Source organism: Pleurodeles waltl, chromosome 10 (genome assembly GCF_031143425.1).
Source record: "Pleurodeles waltl isolate 20211129_DDA chromosome 10, aPleWal1.hap1.20221129, whole genome shotgun sequence".
In the NCBI taxonomy this organism is placed as follows: domain Eukaryota; kingdom Metazoa; phylum Chordata; class Amphibia; order Caudata; family Salamandridae; genus Pleurodeles; species Pleurodeles waltl.
In genome coordinates, this window is record NC_090449.1 from 312080252 (window position 1) to 312101190 (window position 20939).

The window sequence follows — 20939 nt, forward strand, 5'->3', positions numbered from 1 at the left end:
GGCCATCAACTCCCAAATTGCTAATGCCTCAAACTGTGCTGGCCTCGGAGGCGGCTTTTGCTCAGTTAACGCCTTCCGCAAATTCTCTAAGATCATTATATTAAACGATCTGTTCTCCGGAAACGCCAAACTCCCATCCTTTTCTGTTAATTTGCACCATTGCTTTAGCCAAAGACATGGCGCGACTCCCCTCTCCTCCAATAAGCCGGAGTATCCTCTGGCAGTGTAGGCTCCCCCACACTCGCGGTAATGTACACATCTCCCCTCAAAGCGCTCCTTAGAGCCTTGAAGAACTTAATTTCTTTACGTCTTTTATTTGGTTTACAATTGAATCATCAGGAAGTGACTATAATTCCCAGAACTCTCTTCACCTACCTTCCTAACCAATTGCCTCTCACGGACGGCCACAAATCCGTGCGCAACCCTTCTCACTAACCGACCTATCCCGGCACGGCTCCAAAGACGCCACACTCACACACACTGCGGCTGACAAAGTCTTACGGCTTTTCTTCCTCACTCCCGATTCGCACAACTAATGCAATATATTGCGAGCACCAACAAAACTCACATTTGCCGGTTTACTACAGGAAGGGTAACACAATCGCTTCAGAGCTTTACAGAGATTTCACTTTAAGCCTCGGCCGCTACTCGCCTTCTCGGCTCCCGCATTCGCAAGCAAAATTTGACCCGCAAATTCTACTCTCACGTGCGGTATGCATAAGCTGTGCAAGCGCAAACCCTACGTCACTCACACTATCACTAGAACGCCGAGAACATACCCAACTTACTTCTGCAAGCTCTGAGATCCCGGGAAAGTCATTTGGGACTTAGAGGCCATCATCTCTCCAATTTGCATTTTCCCAGAATCAATTTCAAACAATGGTCCCTCGTCCTCGGGCCTCAAAGTGCTTAAACCGTCCTCTGCTACCAGAACTGATAACGCATCCCAGCTTTGACAATTTACCTACAATGGGACTCGTTTTAGGCCAATGAATCTTTTGACCCTGATTGGAGACTCCTGAGGACGAGATATCTATTTAACATCCCAACCGATAGATCAATAACCAAGTCAATATTTGCAATAACTAATCAACCAAATTAATCAATAACATTTAATGAGAATAAAACACACCATGACCTTTTGGCCACAAAATAACTACACAAATCTAGTAAGATTTTGGATATTTATTCCCTATTAGTTACAACCTACTAGCATATTCATTAGTCTCAATACCAATAAGCACATCAATAAAACTACAATATGGCAACTGGAATAAGGTTTTATCAATGCAAAGATCATGAACATTAGCACAAAACACAAAGTCAACATGAATTAAACTTTAGCAAAGTATTATTAGTTCATTATTCAACAAAGCAAAGGTTCAGTCATTTGTCTATTTGCCCCGATTTTGGTGAACTCCTTAACTAACCTCTAATTAGCATCAGCATGTTGGGTTTCATGCAAAACAATTTAGTAACATGAATTTAGAAAACATCTAAACTATGGCCTCTGTCAAAAGAGCATTTGGTACCTAGAAAGAAAAGGCAAACAGACAATTACAATTTATCATCAGATAGTTGCCCATCCAAATGGGGCGTCATACAGTGACAGTCTTCGTCCTCAGGAAAGCAGTCGATTCGCCATCAGCCGTAAGCATTCACCATAAGCAAATAAGGCTCAGCAGGGTATAACAAAGGGCTCTTCTCTCATAAGGAGGAGAAGTGCAAATCAGGCAAGGGGTACGGCGAAGATGGTTTAGGGCATCAAACAGCTAAAGACAAAGGCCCTCATTACAACCCTGGCAGTCAGTGTTAAAGCGGCGGTAAGACCGCCGACAGGCCAGCGGAAAAACAAATGGAATTATGACCGTGGCGGAAACCGCCAACATAGACAGCCACTTTAACACTCCGACCGCCACAGCGGTCAAACAAACAGCTTGGCGGTCACCGCCAACAGACAGGCGGAAGACAATGTACCGCCCACACTATCATGACAGGCCAATCCGCTACCTTTTCAGGGGCGGATTCAACGCGAATAAAAACATGGCGGAAACAGGACTTGGAAGGGGAAACACTCTACATAACCCACGAGGAACCAGGACGCCATGGAACCTGAACTCCAAATACTCCCTGCAACAGTATTCCTGCTTCTCTACCAGGAGCACCAAAGACAGCGGCGACGACCATGGTGAGTACTGCACCTACAACACAGGGGAGGGGGGAGGGAAAAGAGAGTGACACACACACACAACACACAACACCCCCACCCTCACCCACAACAACATACACACCAATTCATGCTGCTACATTACATTTACACCCCCTACCCCCCTGGAAGGACGCAAGGACAAAAGGAAATGAGTTGAACGATTGTAATCTTAAAAAATCCAGTAGTCAAAACCTTATATATAGTATAAACAATTATGTACACCAACCAATCAAGTCCGGGTAGTGCACCATTCATAGTCTGTGGACCACTGGGCCCAAAATGCATGGGCGAGGCCCACACTAGATACCAGACTCGAAATGGAGAGAACACTGCTGGGGCATCAGATCAAAATGAAACAGGCACCTCAGGGTGAAGGGAAGGGGGACACCTCAGCCAGATGAGTACACGACGCCAGCTCCATGAGGGGGCTCCATGCCCATTGATGTATCCTGGGGAGTGCAAAGCCACAGTCTCTCAAGTCTCTCCAGTGGGTGGGTTGGCCACTGCTTTATCCTGGGGAGTGCAAAGCCACAGTCTCTCAAGTCTCTCCAGTGGGTGGTTTGCCCACTGCTTTATCCTGGTGGAGTGCAAATTCACAGTCTCTCAAGTCTCTCCAGTGGGTGGGTTGCCCACTGCTTTCTCCCGGGGAGTGCAAAGCCACAGTCTCTCAAGTCTCTGTAGTGGGTGGTTTGCCCACTGTTTGGTCCTGGGAAGTGCTAAGCCACAGTCTCTCAAGTCTCTCCTGTGGGTGGTTTGCCCACTGCTTTATCCTGGGGAGTGCAAAGCCACAGTCTCTCAAGGCTCTCCAGTGGGTGGTTTGACCACTGCTTTATCCTGGGGAGTGCAAAGCCACAGTATCTCAAGTGGATGCCTTTCTCCATTGGTTCTGGAGAGGGCATTGTGCCCAGGGTGCTTCATCCTGCCAAGGACTGAGGTAGTGGATGCCTTTCTCCACTGGTTCTGGAGGGGGCTTTGTGCCCAGAGTGCTTCATCCTGCCAAGGACTGAGGTAGTGGATGCCTTTCTCCACTGGATCTGGAGGTGGCTTTGTGCCCAGAGTGCTTCATCCTGCCAAGGACAGAGGTAGTGCTTGCGGCGGTGTCTGTCGTGGCGGTGCAGGCTGCGGGGTCTGTGGCGACGGTGCTGGCTGCGGGGTCTGTGGCAGCGGTGCTGGCGGCGGGTTCTGGAGTTGGCATTGTGACCAGAGTGCTTCATCCTGCGAAGGACTGTGGTAGTGGATGCGACACTCCACTGACGGTGGTGCAACATGCAAGCTGCCCAGGCACTTTGAACTGACCAAAAGCCTCGTACGAATGACCACTGGGGATGGCAGCCATGTCTGCGGTGGTGCCACTGGCTCAGGATGTTGTGGGGCCGCTGGCGGTGCTGGCGGCGGGGTCAGTAGCGGCGGTGCTTCCGGCATGCTCTGTGGCATCGGTGCTGGTGGCGGTCATTGTGGTGGCGATGCTGGTGGCGGGCTCAATGACTGCGGTGCTGGTGGCTTGCTCACTGACTGCGGTGCTGGTGGCGGTGTCAGTAGCGGCGGTGCTGGTGGCGGGCTCACTGACTGTGGTGCTGGGGCGGTGTCAGTAGCGGCGGGGCTGGTGGCGGGCTCACTGACTGTGGTGCTGGTGAAGGGCACAGAGTCTGAGGTGCTGGTGAAGAGCTCAGTGGCTGGGGTGCTGGCGGCGGTGTCTGTGGCGGCTGTCCAGGTGGCGGTGCCGGTGGCGGTCTTGTCCGCCGTGCAGGTTGGCATCGACGTGGACTTGCCTTTCATTTTCTGGCCCTTCCCCCCCCTTGGATGGTGGCGCAGCTGTCTTGCCACTGTCAACGTTTGTCTTGCCTGAGCCCTTGGTGGCAGGTGTTTTCGCCTTCTCCCTCCGGGATGTGGGCAACTTTTTCTGTTTTGGAGGTGGCGGAATGTCCTTGCCCTCTCTCCTTGGGACACTGGCAGCCATGTTGCTTGGCACACTCCAAAATCCCGCTATTGCTGGCACCACTGTGCCCGGTGATGTGGTGCCTGAGGTGCTGGGTTAGGACCTAGAAAGGCGGGCCCTAGGGGAAGGACGGGGGGGTGTAGGGAAGAGGTCAACATTTGATAGGAAAATCTTTTTAGACACACTGGGACGGTAGATGGAGGGGGTTTGGGAGTGGAGGAAGAGGTAGTGGTTGTAGGAGGTGTTTGTTTGGTGACTTTGGGTGAAGGTGCATGGGCTGTAGGCTGTTGTGAGGTGGATGGCTGTTGGGTGGGTGTGTGACTACGTTTGTGTACTTTGGGAGGAGGGCTCACAGACACACTGGGAGAGGACACAGGGGATGTGTGAATGGTAGTGGGGGTGGTGAGTGCACGTGAGCGGTGTGTGGTGATGGGCGTGCTGGTGATGGAGGTAGTGGCTGAGGATGTAGTGCAGTGGAGATGTGACAGGCAGGGAGGAGGGGGACGTGGAGCAGGGGAACACAGTGAAGGCAGTGGATGTTGGTATTTGTGCATGGGTATGATGCTTGTGTGAGTGCCTTTGGGATGTGTGGTGCTTATGTTTGCCTGAGCCACTTTTGTGTGTTGAGGTGTGTGCATGCTGGTCTGATGGTGTGCTTGGGATAGGCTGAGGTACTGGGGATTGGGTCTGGGTGGAGGAAGTTGGAGGGGGGAGGATGGACACAGGGACAATGGCAGCCATCAGTGCTGAGGCCAGAACCTGAAATGCTCTCTGTTGGGCTGCCCGGCTAGAATGAATGCCCTCCAGGTATGCATTTGTTTGTTGCAACTGCCTCTCTACACCCTGGATGGCATTCAGAATGGCAGACTGCCCAACAGTGAGGGATCTCAGGAGATCAATAGCCTCCTCACTGAGGGCAGCAGGGCTAACTGGGGCAGGGCCTGAGGTGCCTGGGCGAAGGAGATGCCCACCCTCCTGGGTGAGCTGCCACGGGACACACGCTCAGGGGCTGCTGGGTGCGGTGCTGGTAGGGGGGGTGGCGGCTGTACCTGTAGATGCGGTGGGCACAGAGGGGCCCGCCACCGCAAGGGAGCTCCCATCAGAGGAGGAGTCGGTGTCGCTGGTCTCTGCTCCTGTCCCCGCCGTGGAGTTCCCCTCGCCCTCTGTCCCACTGGTGACTTCAGACTCCGTTGTCTCGCCCTCCAGGGCCATGTGGGATGCAGCTCCCTGATGCTCTAGTGGCACTGCTCCTCCGCCTGATGATGCTAATGCACACAAGAACAGGGAGACCACAAAAAGGGGGGGGAAGACAGAAGAAAGACATGTTCAGTGCATGCAATACCGCTACAATTAGGACACTACAGACACAGCAGCCCTCTGCACTACGCCATGCACTTAGAGTTCCCTAATTAATCACAGGGACATGGGGTACATGGCCTATGCCCGATTTCTGCACACATGGAAGTCACAGGAGGATGACTAGGTGTAGATGGCTCTTACCACTGGTGGGGTTGGAGTGCCACTTAGCCTGCCTCACAACGGGTCCTTGCCTACAAAGCTCGCCGTAGCCTAGGGGACCCCACTGCCCACCTCCCCCAACCAGAAACTTCGTAATGTGTGCAGAGTCAGATGGATGCGAATGTACTTACCCCCTTGTGGCTGCTGTGATGCCCTCAAGTGCCCATCCAACTCCGGATACGCCACCGCCAGGATCCGGAACATCAGGGGGGTCATGGTGTGACGGGCACCCCTCCCACGTTGGGAGGCCATCTCCAGCTGGGCCTCCGCCGTATTCTTGCTCCAGCAGCGAATGTCCTCCCATCTTTTACGGCAGTGGGTGCTCCGTCTGTGGTGGACTCCCAGGGTCCAGATGTCCTTGGCGATGGCACGCCAAATATTCTTCTTCTGGTGGGTGCTGACCTAGAGGAATAGTACAGGGGAAAAGGAAAAATTTTAACCATCCAGACCGTCACAGTCATTGTCCCACGTTCCCACCCTTGCCCTGACGCACATACACTCAACGTCCGCTCATGCAGGCCTCATCACCCGCCCCTATCTTCCATCCACACCACTCCAAACAGGCATTGCCCATACAGCATACTCACAGTGTACTCACCTGTTTGTCTGGAAGACCGTAGAGTAGCGTGTACTGGGGGGAGGACCTCATCCACTAGTTTCTCCAACTCCTCGATGTGAAGGCAGGGGCCCTTTCCCCAGACAAATGAGCCATTGTCGCTTCCAGACTGAGGTCATAGCAGCACTTGCAGTGTAGGTCCTCTCCTGTCGAAGGTCAGGTATCAAGTGAGTGAACAGAGAGAAAATGGCGGTAACGTCCGTGGCGGTGCGTACCGTCACCGCCGGCGTACATCGTCATAGGGTCCAATGTTAACCAATGCAGGATTGTGCAGCGGTCTTCGACCGCCTACCGCGATGATGTACAACGCCAGCGCAGTTACCTCATCTCCCCTTGTCCCACATTACAGGTCAGGCAGCTGCAATTTCAGGTGGCCACATGGATTTATTTTTAAATGCGTCACACATATCTAGGCCTTGCATACACACAGAGACAGGCACATAGCGGATTGAAAAATGTGTGCAATAAATCCTTTTTTTACTACCTCAGTGTTGGCTGACTCTGTGCTCTCTGTCCTCGTCCAAAGGGCGCGTCCGCTGGGGCAGGTGAGGAGATGGCAGCATCCTCCGGTGTACAGACCACTGGTGGACCTGTCGACAATGGAAGAGAGACATGTAATAGTCACCTACAGACTTGATCGTGCCACAATCCAGGAACGGTGTGCCCAGTTGGAGCCAGACCTGATGTCAGCTATCTGCCATCCCACAGGAATCCCCACTCTAGTGCAGGTCCTGTCAGTACTCCATTTCCTGGCAAGTGGTTCCTTTCAAACAACAGTGGCCATTGCATCAGGGATGTCCCAGCCAATGTTCTCAAACGTGTTGTCCAGAGTGTTGTCTGCTCTGCTGAAACACATGCGCAGCTACATCGTTTTCCCTCAGGTGGAGGATTTGCCTACAGTGAAAGGTGACTTCTATGCCCTGGGATGTATCCCCAACATCTTAGGTGCCATTGATGGGACACGTGTGGCCTTGGTACCACCCCGCAGGAGTGAACAGGTGTATAGAAGCCGGAAGAGCTACCATTCAATGAATGTGCAGATGGTGTGTTTGGCCGACCAGTACATCTCCCATGTGAACACCAAGTTTCCTGGCTCAGTCCATGACACTTACATTCTGAGGAATAGCAGCATCCCTTGTGTGTGGCTCCGTGTGTGGCTAATAGGTGAGGACACCGTGTGTGGCTAATAGGTGAGGACAAGGACCCTATACTGTGTGAATAGTTGTCTGGGTCTAGGGTAGTCCCTAAGGGTTAGGGTGTGTCTAACAGTTGTCCCTCTACATTTGCAGGTGACTCTGGGTACCCCAATCTGTCATGGCTACTGACACCAGTGAGAAATCCCAGGACAAGGGCAGAGGAACGCTACTATGAGGCAAATGGGCAAACTAGGAGGATTATAGAAAGAACCTTCGGCCTCCTGAAGTCCAAGTTCTGGTGCCTTCATATGACAGGTGGTTCTCTGTACTACTCACCAAAGAAGGTGTGCCAGATCATCGTGGCCTGCTGTATGCTGCACAACTTGGCTTTGCGACAACAGGTGCCTTTTCTGCAGGAGGATGGTCCAGAAGGAGGTCTTGTGGCAGCTGTGGAGCCTCTGGACAGTGAAGAAGAGGATGCAGAAGAAGAGGATATCGACAACAGAAACAACGTGATCTAGCAATACTTCCAGTGAGACACAGGTAAGAAGACATCACTGCCTCCTACATCTCATACAATTGTTAGACCTATCATATGTCTGTCACTTTCACCCAGTGTGTGGACCCTGACCTGTCACTTTGCCTTTCCATTTCACAGATGTGGGTCCCACTGTGTGACCTCTGCTATGTTACCTCATGGACTAGAGCTGTGTGAAATAGGTATGTTGACAATACAATAGACATTGCTATTTTCCTCAGTTATTGCAAATACACATTTGTGAAAGCACAGACTGACTCCAGATTGTTTTGTGATTCAAGGGTGTTTATTTAAGTGCAAAATAGTGGAGGGGGTTGTAAAATGGTCAGGGGTGATGGTGGAGGAATGTCCATGGCAGAGTCCAGTTATTTGTCTCACAGGTGCATTGTCCAAAGGGGCATAGGAAGTGGAGCTAGGGTAGTTGATGGATGGACAGGGTGACAAAGTGGGACAGAAGGATGACATTCAGGGTGGTCTCATTTCTTGGCAGGGGTCTTGGCATTGTTCTCTGTCTTTGTCCTGGATCTCAGGGACCGTTTGTGGGGTGGTTCTCCATCTGCAGGTGGTGGGGTGCTGCTGTCGTGGTCCTGTGGCCGTGCCTCCTGTCCACTTGCGCCGGCAGAGGTGGTGGGCAGTTCATCGTCCAGGCTAGTGTCAGGGGCCCCTTGTTGTACCACAGTGTCCCTCCTGGTGTTCACAAGGTCCTTCAGCACCCCTACAATGGTGACCAGGGTGGTGTTGATGGACTTGAGTTCCTCCCTGATCCCCAAATACTGTTGCTCCTGCAGTCGCTGAGTCTCGTGAAACTTTGCCAGTACCGTTGCCATCATCTCCTGGGAATGATGGTACGCTCCCAGGATGTTGGAGAGGGCCTCGTGGAGAGTGGGTTCCCTGGGCCTGTCCTCCCCCTGTCGCACAGCAGTCCTCCCAGTTCCCCGGTTTTCCTGTTCCTCTGTCCCCTGAACTGTGTGCCCACTGCCACTGCCCCCAGGTCCCTGCTGTTCTTGGGTTGGTGGGTTTGCCTGGGTTCCCTGTAGTGGTGGACGCACTGCTCCCTGATGTGTCCTGGGGACAGAGGTATGGGCCCGCTGGGTGGGTGCTGTGGTGGTGTTTCCTGAGGGGGAGGCTCTGTGGTGGCATGTGCCAGTGTGTGGGGAACAGACTGTCCCGAGGTCCCAGACGGGCCGGGCTGGTCATCTTGATCCAGTTGGACAGAGCTGTGGTCATCACTGTGGGCCTCTTCTGTGGGGGGGTGGGCATGTCTGGAACCTCCTGTCCGGTGACGTTGGGTAGGGGTCCTGCAGGAGTGTAAAGGCATGATTATTGCATCTGTGTGTGCCATCGTGTGCAATGGGTGGGTGACCCTGTACCCCAGTGCTTACAATCTTGTGTAGGACCTTGTGTGATAATTGTTTTGGGGTCTGTGTGGGTATCTGTAGTGGACATGCTTTGGTGATGGGTGTCCATGCTTTGTTGTTGCATGCAGGGCTTGGTGTTGGGATGTGTGGTTTTGTGATAGTGGGACATATGTGAGGTGTTGGAGTGATGGGGGTGAGGGTGAGGGTGGGGGTATGTGATAGCATGCAGGTAGGGTCGGGGATTTAATAGTTAAGAGTTGGTGTCTCTCTCTGGGCTTCTTTCTCAATTTTTGTTGTAGGGGTTTGTGGGTGATGTGGGTGTGTGTTTTATTTGGTATTGGGTGTGTGGGAGTGGTGTGTGTATGTGTATCAGGTGTGTGTAGTTTGAATTGTCCAATGTGGTTGTGTTTTGTATATGTGTGTGTATTTTGAGCGCGGCAGTGTGTTCCGCCAATGGAATACCGCGGTTGAAAGACCACCACATGGATTTGTGGGTCGTGATAGTGTGAGCGTATTCCTGTTGGCATGACGGTTGAGGTTTTGTTATCACCAGTTTATCACTGACCTTTGGTGTGGCGGACTTGTGTGGGTGTCTAGATTTTGGCGGAATCCGAGCTGTGGGTCGTAATAGCTGTAGCGGAATTCCGTGGCCACAGCGGTGTGTTGGCGGTCTTCTACACGGCGGTAAGCGGGATTTACCGCTAATGTTGTAATGAGGGCCAAAGTCTCTCAGGATAGCTAAGAAGAATTACGGTTTCAAGAGTGGCAGGGTAAAGGCAAGTAATGGCTCAAAAATAGCAAAGTAATAATGTCTCTGTAATGGCAGAGTAAGAATGGTTGGTTTCTCCTTGTGTCACGCTGTTATATTAAAATTGTCGGACAAGTCTCTAATTTCCAATTGGGCAATATTTGGTGCATCGTTATCTCTGTCCAATAATCCGTTGCTCACCTTACTAGAATCTTCACCTAAGACAGTTCTCATTCAGTTTATTGGCTCCTGTGATTGACGTCTTCAACGGGTAGAATGTCAGGTAGGAAAAGTTACACTAGTCACTCCAGTCAGTAGTTCCATTGTCTTCCCTTGGTTTAGGCGACCTTGTACCTGTTGCGAATTACACTGTTGCATTCGGCAAGAATGTCTCCTTGAGCAAGTCAGGTCCCATGAGAAAGAATTTACTACGGTTACACACACATCTCTAGCTTCTGGAAAAGTTCAGTATTGTATCCTTCAGGAAAACAGCACATTGCACGTTAGAAAACACAGTTATTATGAGACAAGGCAGCTAGGCCCAGACCCTTGTTAACTAAGGCCTTGTGATTAATTTAGCAAAACCCTAATACATAACACGCAAATACAAAATCATACATTAGTACAATATTTAATTCATAATTTGCAAGTTTCATTAATCATCGTATACAGTGGTGGCCACTCCCGTGGGCACATTTCAAACGCGTGCATGAATACTATTCTAACACATTTTCTATGCGGCTTTATTATACATTATTTTGCAAGCTTTTCATGTTAATATTAATTATAAAAATCACACTCCAACATATGTGGTCACTTTTAACATTGTTTCTTGATATTTCAAGTTATAGCAAATCAGTTGATATTGTTGCTGAAGAGTTTCCAAAGCCTGTCTGAAATGTATCTTGGTTCCACCTACAATTATATGTTGTTGTACCATTTGTAATGCTTACCTTTAGTGCTCACAATGGTTAGTTGTATACATTTTCTCTTAATTTTTTACATTAATATATCATGACTCTCTTTTCTCGGGCTTCTTCCTCTCTCCTACTTTCATCTAATGTTTTATTGAAACTGTATCCCATTCACACTGATTTGAGCTAACTTCTTAGTGTTAATATGGATGAAACCTTTAACATAAATGAAATATTTTTTACATGTTAATTAACATCCTGATACTTTGTTATTACCTATGTTTACTCTTTCAATAAAACATACTTAAACTGATAAAAAATGAATTGTGTGAATTAATGTCAGCCTTCGGTAATTATTGCAGTGAGCATTCTAGGGAGTCATTGCTTTGCCTAGTGCGCTACAGATGAGAACCAACTTATGCAAATGAACCATGATCCTTCTATAGAAAACATAGAAAAATACCCTCTTTACTTCCTCATAAAATTGTTCCTCTCGTTCAGCCACTATGATATTGTAAATATTGGTAAAATACTAGCCAGGTGCAACCCTAAAGGCCTGTTCACACTCTCCTTGGCTTCGCAGCCATAGTCCAGCACTGTGAGGTCAAAGGAAATGGGCAGTTACTGAGCCACACTTGCAGCATCACTTAATTGCATTTGGATGTGTGCTTTCCAGGTGGTCTACAAAATTGGAAAATACATTTTATGCAGGCGAAAAGAGCTATATCTCAAAACTTTTTTTTAACTTGCATCATGCTAATTCACAAAAGGAAATGCACCCTGGAACCACCTAACTATAGACTAATAATAATAATTAGTATCACAACTTGTAAATGCTGCACAGGGTGTTGATAGAGGTATTGTAGCCATGTGTTAGAAATGGGGTCTTTGTTTGGCAGTCAGGTTACCCCTCACTCTAGTCAGGGTAAATCACACACAATCCAAATTATCCTGTGCCCACCCTCTGGTAGCTTGGCACAGAGAAGTCAGGTTTAACTTAGAAGCAATGTGTAAAGTATTTGTGCAATAAATCATACAATAACACAATATAGCACCACAAAAATACACCACACAGTGTTTAGAAAAATATAAAATATTTATCTGAATAAATGCAGGTCAAAATGATTAAAGATGAAATAAGCAAATGTAGGAATATCACTGAAAGTGATATCAAGTGTCTTTAGAGTTAAAAGCTTACTGTAAAAGCAATAGCAATACAAAGGCGGTCATTCTGACCACGGCGGGCGGCAGTCGCCGCCCGCCATGCGGTTACCGCCGAATGACCGCACCGCGGTCAAAAGACCGCGGCGGTCATTCCAACTTTCCCGCTGGGCCGGCGGGCGACCGCCAAAAGGCCGTCCGCCGGCCCAGCGGGAAAGCCCCTGCAACGAGGAAGCCGGCTCGGAATGGAGCCGGCGGAGTTGCAGGGGTGCGACGGGTGCAGTGGCACCTGTCGCGATTTTCACTGTCTGCAAAGCAGACAGTGAAAATCTTTGTGGGGCCCTGTTAGGGGGCCCCTGCACTGCCCATGCCAGTGGCATGGGCAGTGCAGGGGCCCCCAGGGGCCCCACGGCACCCGTTCCCGCCATCCTGGTTCTGGCGGTGGACACCGCCAGAAACAGGCTGGCGGGAAGGGGGTCGGAATCCCCATGGAGGTGCTGCAAGCAGCGCCGCCATGGCGGATTCCCTGGGCCAGGGGAAAACCGGCGGGAAACCGCTGGTTCCCCTTTTCTGACCGCGGCTTTACCGCCGCGGTCAGAATAGCCCAGGAAGCACCGCCAGTCTGTTGGCGGTTCTTCCGCCGCCCTCCGCCATGGCGGTCATGGACCGCCAGGGTCAGAATGACCCCCAAAGTGTCTTAGGTTCTCCTAGAAACAACAAGTGTCTCTTGCAGGGCAAAGACACTGGTTTGCGTTGAAAAATCCTTGCAAGGGACAGCAGAAGAGGAGATGCTTGGAAAACGGTGAGTGTGCATTGGTTTCGCCCCTTCGCACAATGACTTGTGTTGTTATTTTCCATGCAGGGATTGGGTTGCGGGATTTTCAGACGTCCCGGGGATGATGCGTGGAATCCTGGGCTTGCGGAGCGAAGTCACAGCTGCTGCGTCTATTCCGGTAGGCGATGCGTGGAATTTTCTTCTGCACGATAGCACTGCGTTGATTCCTCTCAGGAAGTCAGGCGGCATCGATCCAGTAGGGCTGTGCGTTGAAGTTCCGGTTGCGTCGCTGGTGCTGCGTTGATCTTCTGTTGCAAAGCCAGGCTGTGTTGTTCCGGACTCGGCGTGCTGTGAATTTTTTACCGCGAGCAGGCTCTGCGTTGTTCTTGGCAGGCGGTGCGTTGAATTTTCACCGCACAAGGGTTTCAGCTGCAGGAGAGAAGTCTTTTTGGTCCTGAGACTTCAGGAAACAGGAGGCAAGCTATATCCAAGCCCTTGGAGAGCACTTCTGCAGCAAAGCAAGAGAGCAGCAAGGAGGAATGGCAACAGAAAGGCAGCAGTCCTCTTCAGAAAGCAGTCAGGTGAGCCCTTTAGGCAGCCAGGCAGTTTTTCTTGTCAGGGTGCAGGTTCTGGTTCAGGTTTCTTCTCCAGGAAGTGTCTGAGATGGTAGGGAAGAGGACCTGTTTTTATTCCCAAATGTGCCTTTGAATTGGGGGAGACTTCAAAGAGTGGCTTAGAAGTGCACCAGGTCCCCTTTCAGTTCAATCCTGTCTGTTAGGGTCCCAGTAGGGTGTGTGGCAGTCCTTTGTGTGAGAGCAGGCCTCCACCCTCCCAGCCCAGGAAGACCCATTCAAAATGCCGAAGTATTCAAGTGAGTCTGAGTATCAGGTGTTTGAGGTGTGTCTGAGTGAATGTACAAGGAGCTGTCAACTAAACCCATCCAGATGTGGATTGTAAGGCACAGAAAGATTTAAGTGCAGAGAAATGCTCACTTTCTAAAAGTGACATTTCTAAAATAGTAAAATTAAATCCAACTTCACCAGTCAGCAGGATTTTCTATCACCATTCTGGCCATACTAAGTATGATCTTCCTACTCCTTTCAGATCAGCAGCTACCACTCAAACAATGTAGGAGGGCAGCCCCAATGTTAGCCTATGAAGGGAACAGGCCTCACAGCAGTGTAAAAACGAATTTAGGAGTTTTACACTGCCAGGTCATGTAAACTACACAGGTACATGCCCTGCCTTTAACCTACAACTGCCCTAGGGGTTACCCAGGGCACACCTCAGGGGTGACTTATATGTAGAAAAAGGGGAGTTTTAGGCTTGGCAGGTACTTTTAAATGCCAAGTCGGATTGGCAGTGAAACTGCACACACAGGCCTTGGAGACAAGGTTAAGGGGCTACTGAAGTGGGTGACACAATCAGTGCTGCAGGCCCACTAGTAGTATTTAATCTACAGGCCCTGGGCAAATATAGTGCACTCTACTAGGGACTTATAAGCAGATTAAATAGTCCAATTGGGTATCAGCCAATGTCATCATGTTTTAAGGAAAGAGCATATGCACTTTAGCACTGATTAGCAGTGGTAAAGTGCACAGAGTCCTAAAGCCAGAAAAAATGAGGTCAGAAAAAGAGGAAGAGGAAGGCAAAAAGTCTGGGGATGACCATGCAGAAAGGCCATTTCCAACATATCCCCCTTCCAGCCTAAAGCCAGGGTAGACTAATCAACACTCTGATGGACTTCCCTGCTTAAGGCGATTGAACATGGACAATGGCCCACTACTGCGGGGTCATCCCCAGGCTTATTGCCTTCCTCCTCCTCTTCCATTTCCAACACCATGGCTCAGGGAACATGGCAATAAACCATTTCAACAAAAATATAATTGTATTCTGTTTCTTTTATTTTAGAGTGACTTGAGTGATGCCTTTAATGGAAGTTAAGATGTATTTGGCTGATTTAGTGTTTCGTTATCTTTCTTGGTCACAAATCTTCTGTGTTACACACCTTATCTTGCACTGGATGTCTGGAAAACCTCTTTGGAATTCTAATCCTCATAAGCCCCCCTTAAGGTCATCTTCCATGCTGCAGTGCACCTGGTTAGGACCTAGCGAGATATGACCACATCACCCTCCATGTTGGAGCTCCACAGGCTCTCCTTGCCAGCCTGCACTACATACACCGACTACAAAGCAATCACAACTGTTTTGATGCATTAACAGCCGAAAGCCAATAATCTCTCCTATAGTTAATTGATTTTATGTTTGCCTTTTACCCTATACTTTGCTGCCTTTATGCTGTGTTCGCATTGTAGACATATCACATACACACAACTGACACCTCTGCCTACTCGCTCACCATCTCTTGTGGGTCTCTGCACACCATGAACAAGCACACCTTTAGACAGAAGATAAAGAGGTGCAAAAAACAATGCAAAAGGCCTTCCCCATCTAGTACAAAGGACCTTGAATGATATCCTCTGTCTATACGGACAGCTCTAACTCAGCTCAAATTGAGGACACAGCCACTGTTGGACGAGCCTTTCGTGAAGTCTGGCAGGTTGGTACTGCCGGATGAGCAAACTTGAAAGGTCCATTGTTTTTGTCCGTAATGGTACCAACAAAAAGGCACACACAATGGCAATTTCAAACTGGCCCATCAGGCAGTGCCACACTCCTCGAAAGATCACTCCAACACAGGAAACAGCTGTCTAGTCAACTCTTCAAAGAACACTCCATCATGATACAGTAACAGTCTACAAAGCAGATACCCTTCCTTTCACACGCTGACTGTGTCTTGAGCTTTAACCCTGTATTACTCTCCGCTTTCGGCTAGGTTTGCACTATAGAAATTCCACATACATAAATATAAATGCACTAATCTAGAAACAATTTGATAACATTTGGTCAACAATAGAGGGTTTTGGAGAGATCTACGGCAAACCTTTCCACCCAGTATGACTAATACAATATATTTCCACTTAATACTACTTTAAAATATGTGTTCATATTCTACTGATTGTTTCAATTGTTTTACAGATATCTGCACCAGGAAAGTTGCAGCGATGCCAGAGGATTAAAACTGAATTGATGGCACTTCCTGTGATGTCATGTCCTAGGATGTCGTGTTGCATGCAAATTAGAAGGGCCTCACACATTCCCTTTTGGCCCAGGGCTCCAAAAATCGTAGAAACGTCCATAACTGTGGAGCTCCTTTCTCCTGACCCACCAATAGGCACCTCTTTCTTAGCTCATAAAGGGATGAAAGAGGGATATTTGCTTGTCTTTAGACGGGGTTAAAAGCAGTGCTTTAAATGGGCCGGTACTGTCCGGTACTGAGTACCGGCACTTTTCTATTTTGAGCGGGAGAGTACCGGCACATCTCAAGAAAAACGTAATACTTTTCATTGGAGAGTACCGGCACTTCTCAGAAACAAGCAGGTACTCTAGCACAGAGTACCTGCACTTTATTTTTTCCATTTCAAGCGCTGGTTAAAAGTGTCAGATGAACACATAGCACTTCACTGGAGCACCACACACCCTCTTAGGAATGCAGACTGGAACTTGGCAGTTGATTAGTGCTCCAAACTGGAGGAGTGTATTTACCGGGCCAGGGGCTGCCCGCCAAAATATGGGGTTGATTGTGGACTTATTATGGACTCACCAGCACTGCTTCTATCGGGTGATGGGGCAACATTTGTGCTGATTTATGCAGATATGGGATTCGGTGTGGGAATCAGAAAGGGGTACAAGTGTTTCTATATTTGGCTTTGCAATATATAAAATTTGGTTATTAAAGAAAGTGTCAGAGGAACAAAACTATTCGACAATGGGTGCCCTATAGTCTTTCCTTGTGGGCAACAGCACAGGAGGCCTGATTGCAGTATCAGGGTGGGCTTTAGGTCGGGGGGGGGCAATACAGCCGCACCTGGCTCTGGGTTCAGGGGCGGTTTGGAGTATTTGCAAATAACTTATGGGTTCCTTGTGTGTCCAGTAACTCTGGTGAATAATGTTCCTGCTGAAGAGAAATTGGAGTTTGTCTACTGGTAATTTTGATGGATCATAATGAAGCGCCAAGGGTTAATATGCCTGCTGCAAAGAATGTGTACCATGCAGATCACAAAACTGTATTTTATGTGGATAGCTCAGTGAGTTACTGCTTTTGTCACAAAGGTCGTTTTGTTACCTGCGGTTCATAAGTTACAATCTTAATGTAGCACAGTGACATATAAAGAGTCATCAAAGAGCTGCATGCAAACTGCATGGTACAGGTTACAACTTTATGATTTTCCTCGGTTTTTCATTATCCTAATGTTGTTACAAAGGGAGTGTTTGAGTAGAAATACATTCTTATCAGTAAAGACACCCTTAACCACTGTGGCAGGTTTTAAATCCTGAGCTTGAGCTTCTCCAGACCAAACACTCTTGAAATATACTGCCTACTAGTGTGGGTGACATATGATTCCTACACCATGTAATCCTAATTGTTTTATGCAACATTTCCTGTAGATTGATGTGCAAGTGCATGATTCCTTTTCTCCGTGTAATGTGTGTGATTTAACACTTTACACTTGTATGAAATGTATGTGAGAGAGGGGCACTGTTGAAGGGTGGTAGTGAGGAAATCCGTGGAGATGGATGTCATGGGGCGCCAAAAAAGATCGTTGCACTGGGCGCCACCAGTGCTACAGCCAGACCTGTGCAGGAGAGCCCTGCAAAATGCCAGAGAGTTGGCCAACCTAGCTGTCGCCGGATTCAAGGTTGTGGCCCTGGATGCCCCAATATGGTGCTGGTGGTGCAGGACAAAGCGCTTTGCTGAGGTGCTGCAGCCCACACATTGTCACCAGATGGTGCAGAAGCTGAGTAGTGCAGTGTGCCCAGGCCAGTCTAAACCAGCCCCCTTCTCCCGCCTCTAAAATCCTAACTACAGCAATCCCTCAGCTTCTAGCCCATTGCCCAGGCCCTAGTGACGGCTAGAGGTTGGTAGGTAACAGGTTAACTGAAAGAGCAGTGCCAGAGCCCAGGGTTCGCCTCGGATCTAAGAACCTGTTTACGATCTGAGAAATGAAAATGTCTGACATATAAATTGTGCGGCAAACAACATATAAAAATATAATAATAAAGCGCTTCAGCGGTGTATTTCTTTAACTTGAGGAAACGTGTTACATTTGTACGTCAAAATTTAGTGCTGCATTAAGTGACATTTATTGGAAATGATAATTTTGCCCCACACTGGCAGTGATGCCATCAGTGAACCAAAAGGCATGTCAGATGTCGTATGCACGTCCATGTGGCAGAGGTTGTTATTAATCCTGGAGCAACATTATAGCTCATTAAACCAAGCACAACAAAGGTGTTTGAACAGCGCCCGACCTAATCTCATGTATTTCAGCGTGCTCCCTCCCATACATGGTAATGCAGAAATAAGGAGAAATGATGAAAGCTAATTTTCTCAGGATCACACAGTTTGGTCAAATAGGAAAGCCGGAATTGATCCTAGGTTTTCTTGTTTCACATGGCGCAGTTCTGACAGTCACCGCTTTGTGTTTAATTGGTGCACTGCAGACTCAAGGCGAACCTCGAGCTGAGCCAGAGCCAGACATCTGGCTCAAGCCTTTGGTCCTCGCCACTAGGGGCTGCCTTGTCAATGCAAGCAGGGAACAATTCCGGTGCAAAACCAAGAACCCGTACATATAAAATAAGCATTCGAGGAGCCAATAGGTCTTGCCTATGCAAGAGCTATTGGCTTTGCCAATATGTTTTAGCTATGTTGTACACCAACAAGGATGCTGTTCAGCATGTGTATAAGTCAGTGGCGTAAAGGAGAGTCACATGGAGTGCTGAGTGGAATGGTGAAGAGTGGAGTAGAGTGTTGTAGAGTGGAGTGGCAGACTGTACTGTGTGTTGGAGTGGCATAATGTGGAGTTGCGAAGAGTGGCAGACACTGGAGTAGCATAGAGTAGAGTGGACGGGGGCAGAGTGCATTAGTGTAGAGTGTTACAGAGTAGAGTAGCGCAAAGTGCAGTGGTATTGAATTCAGTGGCTTACAATGCAGCGCTGTAGAATGCAGTGTCGTAGATTAGAGTTGTGCATATTAGAGTCGAATAGCACAGAGTGGACCGGTGCAGATTGGACTGACACAGAGTGGTGTTGAGTAGAGTGGCATGGAGAAGGGGAGAGTGGATTGGTCGCAGAGTGGCACAGAGTGGACAGGCACAGAGTGGTATGGTGCAGTGTGTAGTGGCATAGCGTATAGAGTAGAGTGGAATGGTGTACAGTACAGAGTAGAGTGGAGTGGCACAGAGTTGAGCAGGGCAGAGTGGAGTGGCATAGAGTGGAGTGGCACACAGTGGAGTGGTGTAGAATGGAGTGATACGGAGAGGAGAGGTAGAGAGGGCAGAGGCATAGAGTACAGTGAAATAGAGAGCAGTTGTGTAGAGTGCAGTGGCTAAGAGTAGAGTGGCATAAACTGCAGTGGCACAGAATGCTGTGGCACAGAGTGTTTTAGAGTGGCATAGAGTGCAATGGCGTAGAGTACATTGTTTCAGAGTAGAGTGAAGTGGTGCAGGGTAGAGTGCAGTTACATAGAGTGGCATAGAGTGTAATGGCCTACGGATTGGCATAGAGTGCAAGGGCATAGAGTTGTGTTATAAAGTGTACTGGGGTAGAGTGTATTGGCATAGAGTGCAGTGGCCTAGAGGGCAATGTTGAAGAGTGGCATAGAGTACAGTGGCATAGAGTGGAGTGAGCAGAGTAGATTGGTGTGGCCTAGACTAGAATGGTGTAGAGTACAGTGACGATGCGCGCAGTGTTGTAGACTAGATTTGCAAAGAGTGCATTGGCATAGAGCAGAGTGGTACAAGATAGAGTAGAGACATGTAGCATGAAGTGGCATAGAGTGCAGTGGTGTAGAGTGGAGTGATGCAGAGTGCAGTGGCATGGAGTGATGTAAAGAGGAGTGGTGCAGAGTAGAGTGCAGTGGTGAATAGAAGAGTATGCATTGTATGGTAACTACACATTTTCAATTGCAATGACCATTACATTTGTACAGACATACCGTTTTACTAATAAAACTATATAGGGCACAAAGGAAAATGTGTGCAAATTGCATCACCTAGTGTAATAATTTGTTTTGATCATATTAAAGTATTTGTTTCCAAAACACTTCAGAAATAACAAAAATGTGCTTCATATGTGTTCCTAATTCTGAAATACTTACACAGTTCATTTAAATGTTGTCATGTGGTAGAAAAAACCTCTTTCCTATCCCCAGCATCCAGCAAGATTGTCACATAAATCCTCTCATGTTGAAGTCAGAAAAAAAAAGTAAATAAGCACCCTTGGCAGACAGAGACTGATATGTGACCTCTGTCTTTGATGAATGCACAGTAAATGTGACAAGATAAGAACAAAATGTAAAGGCCTGTTTACTGAAGAGTTTGTGAAAGAATACAGTAAACACAGTTTACGCAAAGGAAGGGACAAACTGAACCTGGAGAGCCTAAAGCAAATAAAGCCAGCAAATAGAAAGCCAGAAAATGTGAGTTACAAGCCACAAAGCCAATGGTAATTAATGGGCGGAATGCTAAGTCCCAAGATGACTTTAGCAAACCAGACAGCTGTGCTGTCTGGTAGTCTGTGATCCAAAAATGTAGTAATTTGTGTTGCTCCGTAACAGAAGATACCTTGGAAAGTTTGATTGTTTACCTTTCAGTTGCACTTTGCTGTCAGAGTGTATTAACCTAATACTAGTTTGTAAAACCTTTGTCCAGACGGTTGTTTAAACATGTGAAAATGACTAAATAATGACCTGATACAATCACAAAATATGCTTTATTATGCAGCATAATCTGCATTCTCTTGCCACATAATTTAGTAAAGCCTGCTGCATAGTATGGTCCTCCCTTGCCCCATAATTCCAGTGGCCCTGCCTAAAATAACCTAGCAATGAACTCCAAGTACCTTGTTTGGATGACCACCATCATGACAGAAACAGGCATCAGTGGTAGTACTCAGAACACAAGCGCTGG